This window comes from Glycine max, chromosome 20 (assembly GCF_000004515.6).
Source record: "Glycine max cultivar Williams 82 chromosome 20, Glycine_max_v4.0, whole genome shotgun sequence".
Taxonomy (NCBI): Eukaryota; Viridiplantae; Streptophyta; class Magnoliopsida; order Fabales; family Fabaceae; genus Glycine; species Glycine max.
The window spans coordinates 37,419,108-37,439,002 of NC_038256.2; the positions used below are offsets into that span (position 1 = coordinate 37,419,108).

The following is a 19,895-nucleotide window of genomic DNA, read 5'->3' on the forward strand; positions in this document are numbered from 1 at the left end:
AAAAAAAAGGCCAAAACACACTTGAGATGGAATGACATTGTTCAATTCTCTATATATAGTTTTTGTAAAGAGAAGCTCAGCATCTTTTGTATCTTTCTGATATTCAGTAATGGAATGACATTGTTCAATTCTCTCTCTATCTGTATATTCAACAATTGTGAAGTAAAACTTTGCTTCTAACTTGTACATCTGCCTTTTACCACATGACATCAGTAAATTGCTAGCATTCTCCTTTTTATCACAACTTGAAACATTACTTGTACTTCTAATGTTGCAGGGGGTCTGAAATCCATCAGCAATAGAGAAGTTTGTTGCTTCATGATCTCTTTTAAAAACTCCAACAACATTGATAGAGTTGTTGATTGGATTATAAAACATTTCAAATCAAAGAACTTAAGTTTTGCAATATGCATCTATTGGTATTTGCATTATAGACTGAACCAAGTTGAATAAAGTAACTTCTGTTGGCATCATAGTATACACTAGTTTTTTCTTTTCTTTTTCAGACTAGCTAACATATTATAAAATAAGATACTTGCTAATGCTACCTGTGTAATGGATAGGAAATAATTGTGTACAATAGTTTTTTAAGGTTTTGATATTTCTAGTTGCCAGCTGGCATCATGGACAACAATTCACAACTTAAGATTGAAATCAAATAGTTGATTTAGCAACATTAATTTATTGTAAAATGTAGAGTTCAAATGGCATACTTAAACTTAAGATCACATGCCAAAATCTCAGTCAATGACAAAACACAAATGAAGACAATACAGGCATAGATAAATGTGAAAAAATAGGGGCATTCCGAGAATTGAACTCGGGACCTCTCGCACCCTAAGCGAGAATCATACCACTAGACCAAATGCCCAGATTGATAAAGTTAGGGCAAAGTCAAATTTATGTCTAGTTTTTTTGTTAATACTTAATATTGTTTATGCATGCCAGATTCCCTTCAGTTCTACCAAACAGGTTTCTGCCAGAACAGATGAGCCTACTAAATAGGCAAGAATCAAGATGGCCTACAAACTCTAATATCATGTTAGAATTTAAATTAAAACCAATTGACATTAAGTAGAGTTGTCCAACAAATATATAAAATGCATCCTGAGAATTGAGATAGGCAATATGGGACTTCCTAACATACGTTTCTCTTGGTAAGCTGTCTTGGTGCTCAAATCTAAAGGCTAATATAGCCAGATCGTTAAGACAAATTTGCATTGTCTCCTTCTCTTTGGTGGAATAAATGCAACTGCTAGTATTCTTTTCTTGCTGAGAATGCAGTGCATGTCTTGTGCCTAGTCAATGACGAAGACACACATCAGAACAATGCGAGCAGAAATAAATATAAAAAAAATAGGGTTGAGAATGAAGTGCATGTCGTTGTGCCTATTCAATGACAAACACACACTTGAAGATAATATAGGCACAGATAAATATGAAAAGGTACGGAGACATTCCGAGAATCGAACTCGGGACCAAAACGAGAATCATACCATGACCAAATACCCACTATGTCTAGTTTTTTGTTATAAGTGCATGTCAAATCTACAGTATGATTGCATACAAATGACAAGATTTGCTTACCTGGATAGGCAATTGTTAGACAAGAGAACTTGTTTTTCTAGTCAAGGTATCAAACATTTGGTTTTATATTTTAAGACCAACTATGACTTCCTACATATTATTTTATTACATTTTCAGTGGCAAGTTGTCATTTTGTACTGATAAACTTCTAGCCAAAACTGTTAATGTATTCCATCATTAATACCAATGCATTTACGTTCAGCCTCTGATGTTTACTGTTTTTTAAGTAAACAAACTAACAAGTCCAGCTTGTCAGCTTCAAAAGGCTAAAATTTATAAATAGTAAATTACGATAGTTGGTATTTAAGTACAACAGTTCACGAGTCAAGTCAAGCTTGCAAGCTTCCAAATCAATAAAATATAGGGCATTCCAAAAAATGAACTAGTGACCTCTCACGCACTGAGTGAGAATCATATATACAAGACCAAAAGCCTTACTATTTAAATTTTGTTGTTTTTTTAATTATATTAAAAACTAATAAATTGATTTGGTGAAATTAATTTAGGGTGGACTCTGAAGTTAAAACTTTGCTTCTATCTTGTACATCTGAGTTTTACCACATGACATCAGTAAATTGGTAGCACTCTCTTTTTTACCACAAACTGAAGCAATACTTGTACTTCTAATGTTGCAAGGGTCTGAAATCTATTAGCCATAGAGAATTTTGTTGCTGCTTCATGATCTCTTGTAAGATGTTCACCAACATGGATAAAGTTGTTGATTGGTACGTTTATGAAACATTTTAAATCGAAGAACTGATGATTTGCAATACGTATCTGTTTGTATGTTGCACTACAGACTGCACTAAGCTGAATGAAGTAACTTCTGTTGGTATCATACTAGTTTTTCTTTTCCTTTTCTGACTGGCTTGCATAAAATCAGACGGGATGTGATTTGATATGTATGCTACCACATATCACATCTGAATATTGTAAACTATAAAACAAGATACTTGCTAATGCTACATGTGTAACAGATTTGAATAAATAATTGTGTTCATGCATTTGTTTTTAAAAAGTTGATAATTTTGGGTGCCAGGCATCATGGACAACAATTCACAACCTCCTTCTTTATTTAATTTGAAATAGCATAGTTGATTTAGAAATATTACTTCATTGTAGAATGTAGAGCTAAAATACCACAATCTCAGAGTTGTAACTGATTCTTGAAAACTTGTGGATAGGAGAGATAGGGAAATCTAAGTATCTTGTGCACTACACCAAAAGTGATTTTTGGTGGCAATTATTTTTCCTTTTAGTGACAATATAAATTGCCACTAAAACATTTACCGGCAATCAAATAATAGTGGCGTCCTCACTAGTCGGTAAATGTATTGCCGACATTATAAGGGATGCTGGTAAAAGCTCTTTCAATTGCCGGGAATAATAAGTACTTTTAGTAGATACACTCACGTCCATATGAATGGCCTGGAAAAATCCCATTGGTCAACTATGAATATTTGAATATTAGATAATTGCAGTGTAACAACCAACCAAATTATTTCTATGGGCATAGTCATTTTTTTAAAAAAATAATTAAATAAAATTAACAATGGTCTAAGCATACATTTTGAATTTTTCTTAAGCACAATGGATGAACATCCAGACCTTACCAACCCCAAGTATTCTATTCTGCCTGAGAATGCAGTGCTTGTCTTTGTGCCAGTCAATGACAAAACACACGTGAGAGCAATACAGGCACCATATAAATATGTGTAAAAATAGGGGCATTCCGAGAATTGAACTCGGGACCTCTCGCACCCTAAGCGAGAATCATACCACTAGACCAAATGCCCATATTGAGACAGCAAGGGCAAAGTTAATTATATGTATATTTTTCTGTTAAAATTGTTTAAGCATGCCTCGTTCTCTTCAGTTCTGTAGTAAGATTGCATACAAATGACCAGATTTGCTTACCTTGATAGGTAATTATCAGTCAAGGTATCAAAGGGAGTTTACTCATTAATCACTCTTTTTTTTCCTATAAGTATCCTCTGTCACAGACAATCATGTTGGAGGCATATCGCACGCTATATGTGGGCACCTCTCTTAACGGAATTTCTTTACCTAGCTTTTTTCTTTAGCACTGGTAACATTGTCTCTGGTTTTATATTTTAAGATCAATCATAATTTACAAATTATTGTATTACATTTTCAGTGGCTGGCTGTCACTCTGCACTGAAAAATTGCCAGACAAAACTGTTAATGTTTCACTTCATTCATCCCAACGGATTCACATGCAGCCTCTGATGTAGTGATGTTTATTACTATTTAACTAAACAAACCAATGAGTCAAGCTTTTCAGCTTCCAGTGCTTCAAAAGGCTAAAATTTAAAAATAAAACCTGATGCTTTTAGGTATTTTACTTGACCAAGTCTGTCAGCTTTCAAATCTTCAAAGGAAAAAAAAAGGCATTCTGAGATTGAACATGGAACAAACTCCTTCCTTGTTCAATTTGAAATAACAGTTGATTAAGCAATATCACTTCATGATAGAAAGCAGTACTAAAATGGTGTATTTGAAACATAAGATCACATACCACAATCTCAGAGTTGTGACAGATGCTTGCAAACTAGGGGATAGACACAGAAATCAAAGCAACTTCTAAGTGCCTTATGGGAATCTGTCTTGGTGTTCAACCATTAAGTCTAATACAATCAGATTGTTACTTAAGACTATAATTCACATCTGCACTTTTGGTGGAAGAAAGGTAACTGCAAGTATTCTTTTTTTGCTGAGTATGCAGTGCATCTCTTTATGACTAGTCAATGGCAAAACACAAATGAGAACAATACAGGCACAGATAATTATTTAAAAAATAGGGGCATTCCGAGAATCGAACTCGGGACCTCTCGCACCCAAAGCGAGAATCATACCACTAGACCAAATGCCCACATTGAGAGGCAGAGGGCTAAGTCAAATGTATGTCTAGTTTTCTGTTAAAATTGTTAGTAAGATTGCATACAGAATTACAAATGAGCAGATTTGCTTACCTGGATAGGATATAGTCGGTCAAGATAACTTATTTTTCTAGTCAAGGTATCAAAGAGTTTACTTATTTACCCCTGATTTTATATATTAAGATCAACTATGACTTACAACACATGATTATATTACATTTTCAGTAGCAAGCTGTCACTTGGTACTGAAAAACTTCCATCCAAAACTGTTAATGTATCATATCATTCATCCCAACACATTCACATGCAGCTCTGGTGCTTACTGTTTTTTAACTAAACAAACTATGTCAAACTTGTCAGCTTCCAGAGCTTAAAAAGGCTTAAATTTAGAAATAAAACTCGATGGTTGTTTGTTGGTATTTAACTAAACAAACTATGTCAAACTAGTTTTTCTTTTCCTTTTCTGATCGGCTTACATAAAAGCAGACACCATATAATTTGATATATAGGTTATCACATATCACATCTGACTTCTGAGTGTTGTATATTATAAAATAAGATGGACATGAATAAATAATTGTGCAATTTTTGTTCATTCATTTTTTCAAGATTGATACTTTTGGGTGCTAGGCATCATTGCAAAGACAACAATTCACAACCTCCTTATTGAATATGAGATAACAGTTGATTTTGCAATCTTCATTGTAGAATGCAGAGTTCAAATGGTGTACTTGAGACATAAGATCAGACACCACAACCTCAGTGTTGTGAAAGTAACTTCAAAGTGCCTCTTGGGAAGTTGTCTTAGTGCTCACAGTGAAAGCTAATACAGGCAGATTGTTAAGACTAATTCACATCTTCTCCTATTCTTTTGGAGGAAAAACCCAATTGCAACTATTTTTTTCTGGCTGAGAATGCAGTACATGTCATTGTGCCTAGTCAGTGACAAACACACATAGAAATAATACAGCCACAGATAAAAATTAAAAGATAGGGGGGCATTCCGAGAATCGAACTCGGGACCTCTCGCACCCAAAGCGAGAATCATACCACTAGACCAAATGCCCACATTGAGAGTGAGAAGGCTAAGTGAAATACTGAAATCTATGTCTAGCTTTCTGTTAAAATTGTTTATGCATGCCACATTGTCTTTAGTTCTAAAGTATGATTGCATGAATGACCAGGTTTCCTTACCTGGATAGGCAATTGACAGTCAAGATAACTTGTTATTTAACCATCTGGTTTTATATTTTTAGACCAACTGTGACTTGCAGCATATCATTATATTACGTTTTCAGTGGCAAGTTGTCACTTGCTACTGAAAAACATTCAGCCAAAACTGTTAATGTATCCCATCATTCATTCCAATGCATTCTAATTCAGCTCTGATGCTTATTGTTTTTTAAGCAAACTAACTAACAGGTCCAGGTTGTCAGCTTCCAGAGCTTCAAAATGCTAAAATTTATAGACAATAGTTGGTATTTAAGTACAACAATTCACAAGTCAAAGTTTGTAAGCATTCCAAGAATGAAATTAGGACCTCTCTCTCACACCCCAAGTGAGAATCATACAAACCAAAAGCCTTTCATGAAAATTTTGTTGTTTGCCAATTATATTCAGAACTAATAAATTGATTTGGTGAAATTATTTTAGGGAGGACTCTGAAGTGAAACCTTTTCTTCTATGTACATCTGACTTGTACCACATGACATCAGTAAATTGGTAGCATTCTCTTTTTTATTACCACTAGTTGAAACATTACTAGTCTTCTAATGTTTAGATGTCCACGAACATTAATACAGTTGTTGATTGGCTTATAGAACATTTTAAATCAAAGAACTGAAATTTCACAATGTGTATCTGTTTGTATGTTGCACTGCAGACTGAACCAAGCTGAATGAAGTAACTTCTGTTGGTGTCTACTATTTTTTCTTTCCTTCTCTGACTGGTTTACATCAAATCAAACACCGTGTGACTTGATATGTAGGTAATCACATATTACAACAAAGTGTTGTAAAGTCTAAAAGAAGATACTTGCTAATGGTACGTGTGTAATGGATTTGAATAGTAATTGTTTTTAAGAATTTGATATTTTTGAGGTGCCAGGTAACATGGACAACAATTCACAACCTCCTTCCTGATTAACAGAAATAGCATAGTTGATTTAGAAATATTACTTCATTGTAGAATGTAGAGTTCAAATGGCATACAAAGACTTAAGATCACATGCCCACAATATCAGTATTGTGACTGATGCTTGCAAACTTGTGGAGAGATGGGAAAATCAAAGCAACTGTTAAGTGCATCGTGGCAAGCTGTCTTGGTGCACAACTGTGAAGGCTAATTACAGCCAGATTGCTAAGACTGTGATTCACATCATCTCCTGTTCTTTTGGTGGAAAAAAGGCAACCACAAGTATTTTGTTCTGCCTGAGAATGCAGTGAGTCTTTGTGCCAGTCAATGAAAAAACACACATGAGGAGAAAACTGTTACAGATAAATATGTGAAAAAATAGGGGCATTCCGAGAATTGAACTCGGGACCTCTCACACCCTAAGCAAGAATCATACCACTAGACCAAATGCTCTCCATAATAACTGTAGTTGACTTGGTCAGAAAGGTAGTTACTAGGCAATTAGGGACGAGCCTTATAAATAGGCTTCTAAGGGAAATAGAGGTCAGTTTTGGGAATTCATTAGTTTCACGGAGATTTCTCAGTGTGAAGGAGAGTGCTCCTTGTGTAAATATTTTCTTATTCTTTCTCAATAAAGAGATATATTCTGATTACTTTGGTCTTCTTTGTCTTACTCCAGAGTTGGTTCTTGAATCTTTCCCCTATTTCTAAGGTTTCTTATATCACATTGCCTTCAGTTTTATAGTAAGATTGCATACAATGATACAATGATTGTCTATTGCTTACAGTAAATAAGTAATTATATTTAAAACTAATATATCGATTTGCTTAAATTTTAAGGAGGAATTTTAAGTTAAAACTTTGTTTCTAACTTTAACATGTCACTTTTATCACATTACACTAAAATGGTAGTCTTCCCTTTTTTACCACAAGTTCAAACATTACTTGTACTTTTAATGTTGCTTCTAAGTGCAAGGAGCTAGCAATAAACTTTGTTGCTCCATCATCTGTTATAAAAACTTCAGCAAACATAGGTATAGTTGTTGGTTGACTAGCAAAACATTTTAAGAGGGACCTCTCGCACTCAAAGCGAGAATCATACCACTAGATCAAATGCCCACATTAAGAGGCAAAGGACTAAGTCAAATCTATGTCATGTTTTCTATTAAAATTGTTTATGTATGCTACATTGTCTTCAGTTCTACAGTAAGATTGCATACAGAATTACAAATGAGCAGATATGCTTACCTGGATAGGCAATAGTCAGTCAATATAACTTATTTTTCTAGTCAAGGTATCAAAGAGAGTTTAATTATTTACCCCTTGTTTTATATTATGTATGCCACATTGTCTTCAGTTCTACAGTAAGATCAACTATGACTTTTTTATTGGATTGTTGGATCAACTCTGACTTGCAACACATTATTATATTACATTTTCAGTGGCAAGCTGTCACTTGGTACTGAAAAACTTCCATCCAAAACTGTTAATGTATCATATCATTCATCTCAACTCACTCACATGCAGCATCTGATAAGTGAACGGGGCTGAAATCCATTAGAAATAGAGATGTCCGTTGCTTCATGATCTCTTGTAAAACATTCAAAGTCAAAGAACTGAAGTTATGCAAGCTGTTTGAAGCAACTTCTGTTGGTGACTTGCTGTCAGACTAGTTTTTTCTTTTCTTTTATGACTGGCTTATATAAAATCAAGACAGCATTTGAGTTGATAATATATAGGTTATCATTTATTTAGATCTGAGTGTTGTAAATCATTATTAAGATACTTGAATCCCATCTTCTCATGTTCTTTTGTGGAAGAAATGGAACTGCAATTCCTTTCTTGCTCATAATAAATTAATAATGCAGAGCAGGTCTTTAACCAAGTCAATCTTTCAATAACAAAACACACTTGAGAATAACAAATGCGCTGATAAATGAGTAAAAAAGGGACATTACGAGAATCCAACTCGAGACCACTAGACCAAGTGCCCTGACATGAAATTTCTGTTGTTTGCTAATAATTAGATTATAAACTCACTAGTAAAATTTTGGATGAATTATAGTTGAAACATCCTTTCTGTATATATACCTCTTATTTTCCTCACATGTCGTCATCAAAATATCGTTTTGGCAGAAGTGACATTCCAAAAATTACATTATTTTTAGTTTTTACACACAAGTGCACTTTGTTACCATCAACAAATCTTTTCTAAAACTATAATCAAATAAATGGCAATAACATTCATATCCAATAGGATCTTATTTGGCGAATATTCTGATCAGGACTGAAGCAAAAGAACATTAAAATCAGAGTCTAGTCAACATTGGGGGTACTAATACCATAGTTAATCTTTTTTATGAGGGAAATCCAATAGATGAATCAAACTGTAAGTCACAAAACACTCTTAATAAAGTAATGGATGCCTCCACAATGCTGAGATTGAGGCTTCAATTGGATTTCTGTCTATGCTCCCATTTTCTTAAGCAGGGCAATCTGTTCATATAGCGTTCTCATGTTTCTTGACCATTGGATTACTCTGCTGCTAACTTTGACGAGAACTGCCATCAATACCAGGTTGAATGTGTGCCCACATTTGTATAGATTTTGATTTGTTTCTTATAGATCCATAAAGTTACGGATAAACTTATTTAAAATTGTTGGATCAAGTGGACTCGGAATAATTAAGAAGGGGGGTTGAATTAATTATGAACTTGTCTTGACTAATTAAAAATTATCCTTCTTAATGTTACTAGATTCAATTAGGTTTTACTACTAAATTATGAGGAAGTAAATAACAGAAACAATAACTTAGATAAAAGTAAAACGGAAATAAAAAGTATACAGCAGAAAAGTAAAGAGTGTAGGAAAGAAGAAAACAAACACAAGTTTTTATACTGGTTCGGCAACAATCCGTGCCTACGACCAGTCCCCTAGCAATCACCGGTTCTTGAGATTTTCAATAACCTTGTAAAATTCTTTACAAGCAAAGATCCATAAGGGGTGTACCCTCCCTTGTTCTCTTTGAACAATCAAGTGGATGTACCATCCACTTGAACTGATCCACAAGAGATGTACCTTCTCTTATTTTCAGTATTACAACCCCCTCCAATGTATTAAGACAAAGAATTCTTAGGCGGTTAGTCCCTTGAATCTTTGTAAGGGGAAATAAAAAATCTCTCAGACGGTTAGTCCTTTGAAATCTTTTGTTTAAAGGGAAGATAAAGAATCAAAAGAATTCTCAGGCGATTAGTCCATTGAAATCTTTTGGAAGAGGGAGAACGGATGAAAAGATAGCACACTTTTGTTTTTTTACAGAATTTCCACTTGCAGGAAAAACAAAGTTTTGAAACAAAGTTTAGAAAGTTTTTTTCAAAGAAAAAACAATGGGCAATGGTTAGAGAAAGATTGTAAAAAAGGATTGTTGGGAAGAATATCATATGTTTGAGCGTGTGTCAAAGTCATACTTTTATAGACTCTTCATGTCTGGTCAAAGAAACCATTGGAAGAGTTATGACTTTTGAGAACAATCATATTAAAAGTTATAACTCTTAACTTTTTTCTTTATAATTTTTCACTGGTAATCGATTACCACAAAGGTGTAATCTATTACACAATGTATTTTATGAAAAGTTGTGACTCTTCACAATTGGATTTGAATTTCAACGTTCAGATTCACTTGCAATCGATTACTAATATAGTGTAATCGTTTACACTATTTGAAAATCATTTTGGAACGTTACAAATCATTTGAAAAAAATTTGAAAACCAATCTGGTCACTGATAATCGATTACTCTCAATTGGTAATCGATTACCAGAGAGTAATCACTCTGGTAACTTTAAAAAATTTGAGAAAATTCTTTTGTAAAATAAAACTGTGCTATTTGGTTTTTGAAAAATTCTTTTAATACTTATCCTATATGAAATCTTGACTTGTTGCTTCTTGATTTCTTCTCTTGAATCTTGAATTTTGGATTGGATTCTTCATACTTGATCTTGAAGTCTTGAATCAATCACTTGAACTTTTGACATCATCAAAATTATTTGATTCATCATCATGAAGCTTGCTTTTACAAAAAAATGAGTCGGTCTATAAAATGTATAACCGTACAGGTATGAGAAATTAGACTTTTGTTTGAGATTAATTAAATTTAGACTATTTCCAGATTTTAACTTACCATAATATTCATCCTCAAAGCTTGACACACCACTACTTTATAACAAACTCACTTCAATAGAGGGTATTATTTATTTTTCCAAAATGGAAAAAAAATCACTTGATGTATGAGATATGAGATTATTTTGAATTCGGATAATAACCCTGTTGGGTGGCCAAATCATCACTGCAACTATATTCTATAAAAAATCTGTGTTCATCTGATCCACAGTTTATACACAATTCATCATATATAGCATATATATAAACCTCGTTAAGGTCATCCGAAATTCACTGCTGTCTACAACTATATTCTGTTTTTCACCCCTTCCCCATCCCTCCTATGATATTTTTTATCTCTTGTTGTCATTCCCATTTTTAATAGGAGGCAGAAGTAGAGAAAGAAGCAGAGTGGGGTAAGGAAAAACTTCAGCAGAGGAAATCCTTGTAGAAGGGTACAACTTTCCTCCGTCTCTTTCTCTCTTACTCTTTCTTTCTGGTCAGAGTTTGGTCATATAAGAAGCCATGGCCAGTTTTGGAAGAACCACATAAAAGGGCATGGCTTGTACCAAAACTGTGTACCTTGTTGATAAGCTAACTGCAGCTGGTCGTATTTATCATAAGGCCTGCTTCCGATGCCACCATTGCCGTAATACCCTTAAGGTATAGAAATTATATGCCAGTATATAATATAATGTATGTACAAATTACAACTCATTTTTCCATTTGATCAAGAATATCCTTTGATATTAATCATGCATGCATATTTTGTATAGTTATATATATATCATTCTCTCTGTTTAGTTTTATTATCCACTCTTCAAACTATTGCAAAACTAAACTTGCATGTGTTTTTCATTTCAACCCCTCAATTCCAATTTCCAAAGCCAAAATAGATGTATCAATTGAAGAATTAACTAAACTATTATTCTAAAAATTTTATTGTATTAATATTTTCAAAAGTTTGTTTAATGAATTGGTTTGATAAAGATTTCAAAATGCGAATATGTGACAGAATCAAGTTTCAAGTTAATTAAAAACAATGCAGGTCTTCATGGCCTACCCACTACTGTTCTTTTGAGGGGGTTCTCTAGTGCATACCTCACTATGATCAACTCTACAAGAGAACTAGCAGCCGGGACAAAAGCTTTGAAGCTAAAATTGACTTAAAGACTAGAAACACCCAAGCCCCACATGAAAATTAGAGTAGAATAAGCCTTAGTCATATGTGAGTTTATTTGGATCAAGCAACTATTGTAAATATATACTAGTTTTTTTGGTATAAAAGGAGGCTAAAAAACCAAATTACACGGATATCATTCTAGAACAAGCTAACACCAAGAAAATTACAAAACATTAAAAATATTTAAAAGAAAAATTTGGTGATTGTGTAATTTAGACTGGTGGTATTCTAAAAGGCATGCATTCACAACCAAGCCAAATAAACTCAGTAACAGATCCAGAAGGATTCGAACCACCAACCTCTCAAAGCAAATGAACTGTTTAAAGATTAGGTCAATGAAAAATGCTTTTAGCGCTCTACCATTTTGAGCTTACAGACCTCAGGAGAAAAATTATAATATCTATAACGACATCAACAGAGAGAAATATCTTTCACTCAATTTTCATAATTAATCAAACAACATACTTTAAACCATAATAACTTCTGTCAAAAAAGTTTGAATGTGATTACACATTTCATTGAATAATAAATTGAGAACCTCGTGATTTATCCTTGTGATTACATTTATCCTTCCAATCCCACAACACAAAGGTGGAATGATTTTGGAACTCCAGCTCTGAAAGAAAAAAGTGTAAGAAACGCATCAGATTGACCTATTTTTCGATTACAAACCAATAATTCCATTAAAATTGTGTTGTGTCCCGATATTGTCTATCATCAGGAATAACACAAGCTTCGTAAATTAGACTTCAATAGACCCATACGTCAGTTAACAGTCCCTTAGCATCATGGTCGGAAATTTTTCCCTATCTATACTACCTTTCTCCAAATAATTCTCCATATATACTAATTCTTAATTTAATTCCTGAACTATACTATCCTTTTGTTTTCAAGATCCGACTATCCACCTTCATTTTTTCAATGTTATTTTATTAATTTAAAAATAATATAATTAAATAAAATGATCATAATTAATTAATAATATTAAAATAAATACATAAAAAGAAAAAATGATTTAAAAAATAAATTGATTAAAAACACAATAAATATATAATTACTACATCTCAGTTATGTTATATGAAAAAATTAAAACATTCAAATTATGAAAAATACTAACAATTACATAGACAAACAAAACATAATAAAACAAAAATAACAAAACATACTAACAATAATAATCGAAACACGAAAATAGTTGGATTTCGCTAACACCTTTAACACATCTTCATCATTTTTTAACTCTGTTATTTTATATTTGAATAATTTTTCTGAATATTTTTTATGACCTGACTGTCGAAAAAAATAATTATCTAACCACCTGTGATTCCTGAATTCTATGAGGGAGTGTTTCGATGTTGCATTCCCAAGGAATTTCAAATCTTATTGGATTTATTCCAATGAAGGAGTAACCCAAAAAATCACCTTGTCGTGGTATCTTCCACTTGCCATTGTAATCCAGCATTGCATCATGGTTAGGAATAATGGTGGATCGAAGTAGGTTGAATATACCATCGACTATTCTGATGATGGTACATAATAATTCTAGAATCAACAAGCATGTATTGCTTATTGTGCAAACATCATCGTCATTCTCCAGTTGAAAAAAAACTTGCATCTATGGATGACTGACAGTGGTAGATTTCAAGCACAAATTGATCATTAGTTAGCGGAAGGATATTGTGCATTTTATTTTTAATGTCTCGAAAGAACACATAATAGAACTCGCAATGGCATTGGAGTAGGATATTAAATTCTCCTACCAAACTTTCTCACCCTGTATATTATCCTATCATTTCACAACACATCACACACAACATCCTCACAAAAGTAACATCTATCCCTAACTCTCGTAGTCCCACTCACATCCCCTAAACATCACCCATGACCAAAAAGAGAAAAAATTCGAAACAATTGGGATTTTTTGGAGATTGGATGCAGTTACTAATTCATGATCTGACATGTACAGAATGAAAACCTCTACGTAAAGAAATATTGATTGTCATTCACCACCATGGTTAGGCTACAAATGATCCGACTCACAGATCGACATACTCATATGCAAATCCAATATTTCTATATGAGAATAAGTTTATTACATTAGCACAATTGATTCAAAAAATTAATCAGTCTCATTACTCGAACAACTGAAACAATTGTTTAATTGTTATATCGTGTCCCTATATCATTTCATCATGGTCAAACATGTTTTTATTTCAACACAATTACACAACAATGACGATCTTAGAGGCTTGCTAGAAACAATTATCCAAAATTCATAATTGAATTCCACCTAATTGTATATTGTTACTCAGCTTATTCCACAATCACAACTACTATCTCCACAACCATTATAGTACAACAACCACCTTAATGATTTGTCTTCGTACAACAACCTTGAAACACAAGATGCTTTTGACATTTATAATTCATACTGTTATTATCTTAAAATGATTCTTTTTTTATGCCTAACAAACCTCATTTCACCAACAAAACTATCATTCATCACAACATCACCACAAACATCAAATCGAAATGAAGATCTCATCACTAATGAAGATCATACAATTTCACGAAGAAAACTTGAATGATTTTAGTGAGCATGAGTATCAAGAGTCGTTTCATCACAATAATGATAAAAGCGATGACGAGGGTATTGCCGTACCAACATCACCCCATTGTAAGATCACCAACAACCTAGGCTTCTAGTGGAGTTGAACCTCAACCACGCTACATTGATCACCACCTCATCAACAAGACTGTATACAACCACTAATAATATGACCCTAAACCTTCCAAGTGGTCTGGAGTTTCAATTGGGGTTTGAATTTCTATTACAATAAATGTGTTTGTTTGTCAAATCTGTTAACAATTTGTGTATCTTATTCTTGTTGATCACTATTTATTGGCTCGGAGACGACTTTGAAATACTATGAGCTGAAGTTGATCTTTGTCTGGGTTTGTCGACCTTTAGTAGCAAAAAGTTTCTTGGTTTTGAAATAAGCTTCCTCAACTGACGATGACACTGACAAATATCTTGAGGCTTTAAACATGGAATTGATCGAACAAATTTATATGTCCCCAACGTTTTTCTCATCAAAGCATTGTATCCAATATTTTTTGGGTGACTAATCATGTCATTTAGTTGCACTTTACTTATTTGAACGAATATCCCAAAGATGTCATTAGTGCATCTTCTTCGTGTATACATACGCGGTAAATATTTAATCAATTTAATATGTTATGAAATTTGAATTAAAATATAGTTTAACAAAAAAATATTAAAGATTCTCACTAACCTACATGAGTGAAATAATCTGTCAGTATACTTCCTGATAACACATGATTGCAAAACTCCCAAAACTTTTGACAGCTTGACATATAATTTATGAACGCTATAATCTCTGCAATCAACATTTTGATGGAAACTATTGGATTCATTTTGGCATTGGATTGAATGATATGTGTTATGACATGTTTGTCAATTTGCCCATGATCTTGTCTGAACATTGCCACGAGACAACTGTACTAACCTCTGATATTTTTACCCATTCATTTCTTATGCGTCATTGAATAGCATGCACTTAAGTTCCATGTACAACCATTTTCATGTGATTTACAAAGTTTAACAATTTATGGTCAAAATATATTGTTTTGCAATCAAAATGATTTCTGATATTATATTCTTTGACTGTTCGAATACATTATGTTTTTCATCGAAAGTCATATCAATCTTGAGTGCACCCATTAGTGGTTGTGCACCAGACGCCTAGGTCGATGATCTTACAACGAAAGTGACATTGGTGGTAATGATCAATGTATTGTGATAGGTGGTTGAGGTTCAACTCCACCAGACGCCTAGGTCGATGATCTTACAACGAAAGTGACATTGGTACGACATTGGTACAACAACACCCTCGTCTTCACTCAATCTGCGCAGCAATCTCCGATCGTTGACCAAACAATCTTTCGAAATAGACCTTCAGAGCAACATGAACAATATCATCACACCTCTGTAAAGTAGGTAGATCGGTGGCACCAGGCTTCAAATCCTGAAGAAAAAATGGATAAAATGAAATTAGAGCTCGCACAAGATTAATAGAAGGTGTGGAAGGAGAAATCAGAATAAAAAATAACCGTACCACGGAAAAGCACCATCAGCGTGTAGATCGAAGGAATCCGATCCATGTGAAACGCCACGGAAAGCAAAAGCGAAGCATTGATTGGTTGGTAGGAGGAAGAAAAATGAAAGGAAAGATTAAAGTTGTGAATAACAAAGGGGAATGACCTGTCTTATATAGACGGGCGCAGACGCTGAGTGGGGTGCACATTTAAGAATTAAGATCGTCCCTCTTATTTATTTTTTAAGAAAATAATAACTCTAAATAGGTAAATATTTGAATTTTTATATAAACTATATAGATTATTTTACTTTTTCCAAAAAAAGTAAATATTTATCTTTTAATGTATTTAATAAATATTTATGTTTTTATATAAACTATATAGATTATTTGACTTTCAAATAGATAAATTTTAATGTATTTATCACTACAGAGTCTACCGGTCGTCTCTCTACATGCCCAAACCACCTAAGTCTATTTTCCACCATCTTCTCTACAATAGGCGCTACTCCAACCCTCTCTCTAATAGCTCCGTTTCTAATTTTATCCTGTCGAGTCTTACCACACATCCACCGCAACATCCTCATCTCCGGTTATGAGCTATAGGCAAACAAAAAAATGGATTTAATTCAAGTCTAACATTAAAGCCCAATCCTTTAAAAACCCGATTTTTTAAGGCTTTTAATGGGTTTTATGAGTTTAACCCACATTAGATCATGATTAAATCAAACTAAACAGATTTCATTTAATTTAGGTTAAAAATACTATATTTAATTTAAGCTAAAACATTTAAACTCAAGTCTTACATTTGCCTGATTTGGGTTGGCTTGATTAATTTTTTCACCTCTAATCTGAGCCCTCTGTATAAATGAAACGTGTGTTTTTCTGTTTCAGATAAACTTCAACATTTCCCTTCATTCATCTTCTATCTACCAACACGATATCGGTGTAACTATTCGTTGTCGTTTCCCCTTGGGTCGGATTCCGATCTACAGGTCGATGGTGCTCTTCCTAGGATACGGTACAATTGATTTTCAATTATGATTTTTCCTTGCGCAGCTTCGATTGTTCTTTGCGCGTGTTCTACTTTTATTTTAATCAGCCCTTGTTTTATTTCTTCTCAGTATTCGAAGCGCGGTGTCACTGATCTACCTACCGTACAGAGTTGTGATGATCGTGTCTGAGTTGCTTTTAAGGTTTCTTTCAAAAAATCGTTCGATCAATAATCGGAGATTGCAGCGCAGATCTAGAGAAGAAAGCGGAGTCACGTTCTTCGCATTCCAATGTCGGTGGTGCATGTTGTGGTATTGAAACAATGATGTGAGGGCTGGTTTTTAAGGGGGAAACTATTATGTTGTGTGGGTTTTATAAAACAACGAAGGTTCAGGTGAACTTTGTTAACCGACCTTTGGCATGACAGGTGCGCTTGCATGGCAAGTCAAAATAATTAATAAAAAAAACTTTTTTTTTGGGTTTTCAGGGAGATCCCACGGGAATTCTCGGCTTCTCCCTCTGGTGTGATGTTCTCCTTTTCCTTTTTCTTTATTACCTAACTATTATTCTGCTGCTACTCTTCTTTCCACAGATACATCACAGGACTCACATTTCTCTTCGATCTAATGAGGTATCATCTGTGTCATAAACAAATAAAGGAACTTTTATGTTAAGGTGCTTTTAATTTGGTCAATTCGTAATTTGTTGACAATTGGACACAAAATTAGACTCACAAACACACACTCACTTACACAGCGGAAGATAAAATGAGAGAGCAAGTAAATTCTACACAAACTCATTCACACACAAGGGAGGAAGAGACTTGAATTTCTCAAACTAAAATTGATTTTCCTCATACTCCAAATGTTACATGATGGTGGCCTTTTATAGGCAAGCAAATGGTTGTGCAACAAAAAATAATGACAGTGTAATCCAATTAACTACTAGTAGTTTCGACATAATTGAAGTGGTATTGATTCAAATATTTTAGGAATGCTGCTTATTGACAAAGGTTCCTTAATGCTTAGTCATGTTCTTCAATAATTGCACATTGAAAGAATGTATATTTATCCGAAGTATCTAAACTAACAGCTTGTATGATAGATTCATGGCGGGAACATTGATCCTTCTATTGATTTCATTACAAATATTGATATTTCTGAGGGGTTTTTTTAAAGAGTTATCGCTCCTGCGTCGTGTCCCCTCTTCTTTGACCCATTGAGTTCCTTACTTATTTCACTCATAAAATTTTTGAAATATTACTCAAATGTACCTGCAACTGTGTCTGCATGTGCGTGTGTCACTACCATTCTCTCGGGAGAACAAACCACCTTTTCTTGTTTTTTCCAGCATTCCAATTTCCCACGAATTGTGTAGATTTCTCTGCAGATATCTTCTTGTGAAGCCTCTGCTACTAGAAGTGCAAACAGTAACTGTACCATGTATTGCAGAGATCTTCCTGAGCTTATCTGTACAGGAAATACAAGGTCTCAGGTCTGCAAAAGGCCAAGTCCAAGTGAATGTTTTGTAGGTTCTTATTCATCTTGAGGTAGCTTTCTCATATTTGACTGAATGAAGTTCCTTATTGATATGATAAATTATGCTTCAGCTTGTGAAATAACCATGTATTTTCCGTTGGTTTTATTTTGTTGTATTATGAAATGGGATTCATTTCATTTAAAAAAATAACAGTTTCTCTTTTGGTTTATCCAACTAACAAAATAACTACATTAATGAAAGCAAGTAATTTGTATATGAGAACTGAATAAAAGGGAAGTTTATATGTTTGAGTGCTTTAGATTTGGTTAATTTGTAATTGAAGTGGTATTAATTTCAATTTTTTGGGAGAGATTGCTTTTATTCTCTTCTCATAATAGTGGTATGAATTGGCAGACTTGCATAATGCTTACTTTGCTTAATTAGTGGAGTTCTTCAACAATTCTGTATAGAAAACATAGGAATTCAGTGGTTTTCAATAACCAGATTTTCAGCCCCGAAAAAGTCATGGACGAAGCTCTGTTCCACACTTGGTCTTGGCTAAAATGCATGGACAAAGACTTTGATATGCATTTCAACCAGTGGTCTTCTAACTTGAAGGAGCAGCTGTCTTAGGGGGGTTATGTCTCTGTTGTTTTTGCTTTGTGTCTATCTTTATGTTGGTTGGGTTAGGCAACTTGCCTTATATATTTGTATCCTATTTCCAGTACACCTAGTACTGACTTATATATAATAATATCTGATTTTTGCTGTGCAAAAAAAAAAAAAAACAGGAATCTAACAGCTTGTATGATAGATTCATAAGGATTGGCTAGTAGAGCCGCCACTTCAAGTTAACACTTGTTCGGTATTTGTCTCAATTGTTTAGTTATTTTTCTTGATCATTAAATGTTGCAACATAATGATGCAGTAGAGATATAAGAGAAGTCCTTGAATAAATATAAATCATAATTCTTCTGGAATAATTTTATATTGGCTTTTGGTTTTATTTTGTTGTATTACTATCACACTATGCTATGGAATGGGAGCCCCGCCCATCAATTTTCATACAATAAAGGTTAATGGAATATAGAGAGAGAGAAAAACGTATTTAGATACTGTAGCACTTTGCTGACTGCAGGGAAAGCATGTGTATAAATAGTTGTTTTTCTACAGTTTTATTACTTACAGGTAATGGCATTTGGTTTTAATTTGTAGTATCACAATGCTTCTATTTATTATGTTACATATGAAAAATATGTAGAGTATCTTCCAAATGGAGTGTTTTTCTAATGTTTTATCCTAAATTTGAATTTGAATCGGGTACAATTGAGGACTGAATTTTTCG

General features: G+C 33.6%; 1 long non-coding RNA gene and 4 other non-coding genes across 7 annotated transcripts; 1 reads left to right on the forward strand and 4 right to left on the reverse strand.

The window, feature by feature from the left end:
* Positions 1–799: 799 nt before the first annotated feature.
* Positions 800–871, reverse strand: TRNAP-AGG (transfer RNA proline (anticodon AGG)). The gene has a single exon. It is a non-coding gene; the product is annotated as a tRNA-Pro (tRNA).
* Positions 872–3,311: 2,440 nt separating this feature from the next.
* Positions 3,312–3,383, reverse strand: TRNAP-AGG (transfer RNA proline (anticodon AGG)). Its single transcript has one exon. It is a non-coding gene; the product is annotated as a tRNA-Pro (tRNA).
* A 1,025-nt stretch (positions 3,384–4,408) lies between these two features.
* TRNAP-UGG (transfer RNA proline (anticodon UGG)) lies at positions 4,409–4,480 on the reverse strand. The gene has a single exon. It is a non-coding gene; the product is annotated as a tRNA-Pro (tRNA).
* A 1,002-nt stretch (positions 4,481–5,482) lies between these two features.
* TRNAP-UGG (transfer RNA proline (anticodon UGG)) lies at positions 5,483–5,554 on the reverse strand. Its single transcript has one exon. It is a non-coding gene; the product is annotated as a tRNA-Pro (tRNA).
* Positions 5,555–16,893: 11,339 nt separating this feature from the next.
* Positions 16,894–19,450, forward strand: LOC102663235 (uncharacterized). 3 transcript variants are annotated; one of them, XR_003266065.2, is made up of 4 exons: positions 16,894–17,099; positions 17,203–17,465; positions 17,559–18,620; positions 18,965–19,275. It is a non-coding gene; the product is annotated as an uncharacterized lncRNA (long non-coding RNA). The 3 variants fall into 3 exon arrangements; XR_005890287.1 differs by having other exon boundaries at positions 19,055–19,275; XR_001387067.3 differs by having other exon boundaries at positions 16,906–17,099; positions 17,559–19,450.
* The last annotated feature ends 445 nt before the right edge of the window (positions 19,451–19,895 follow it).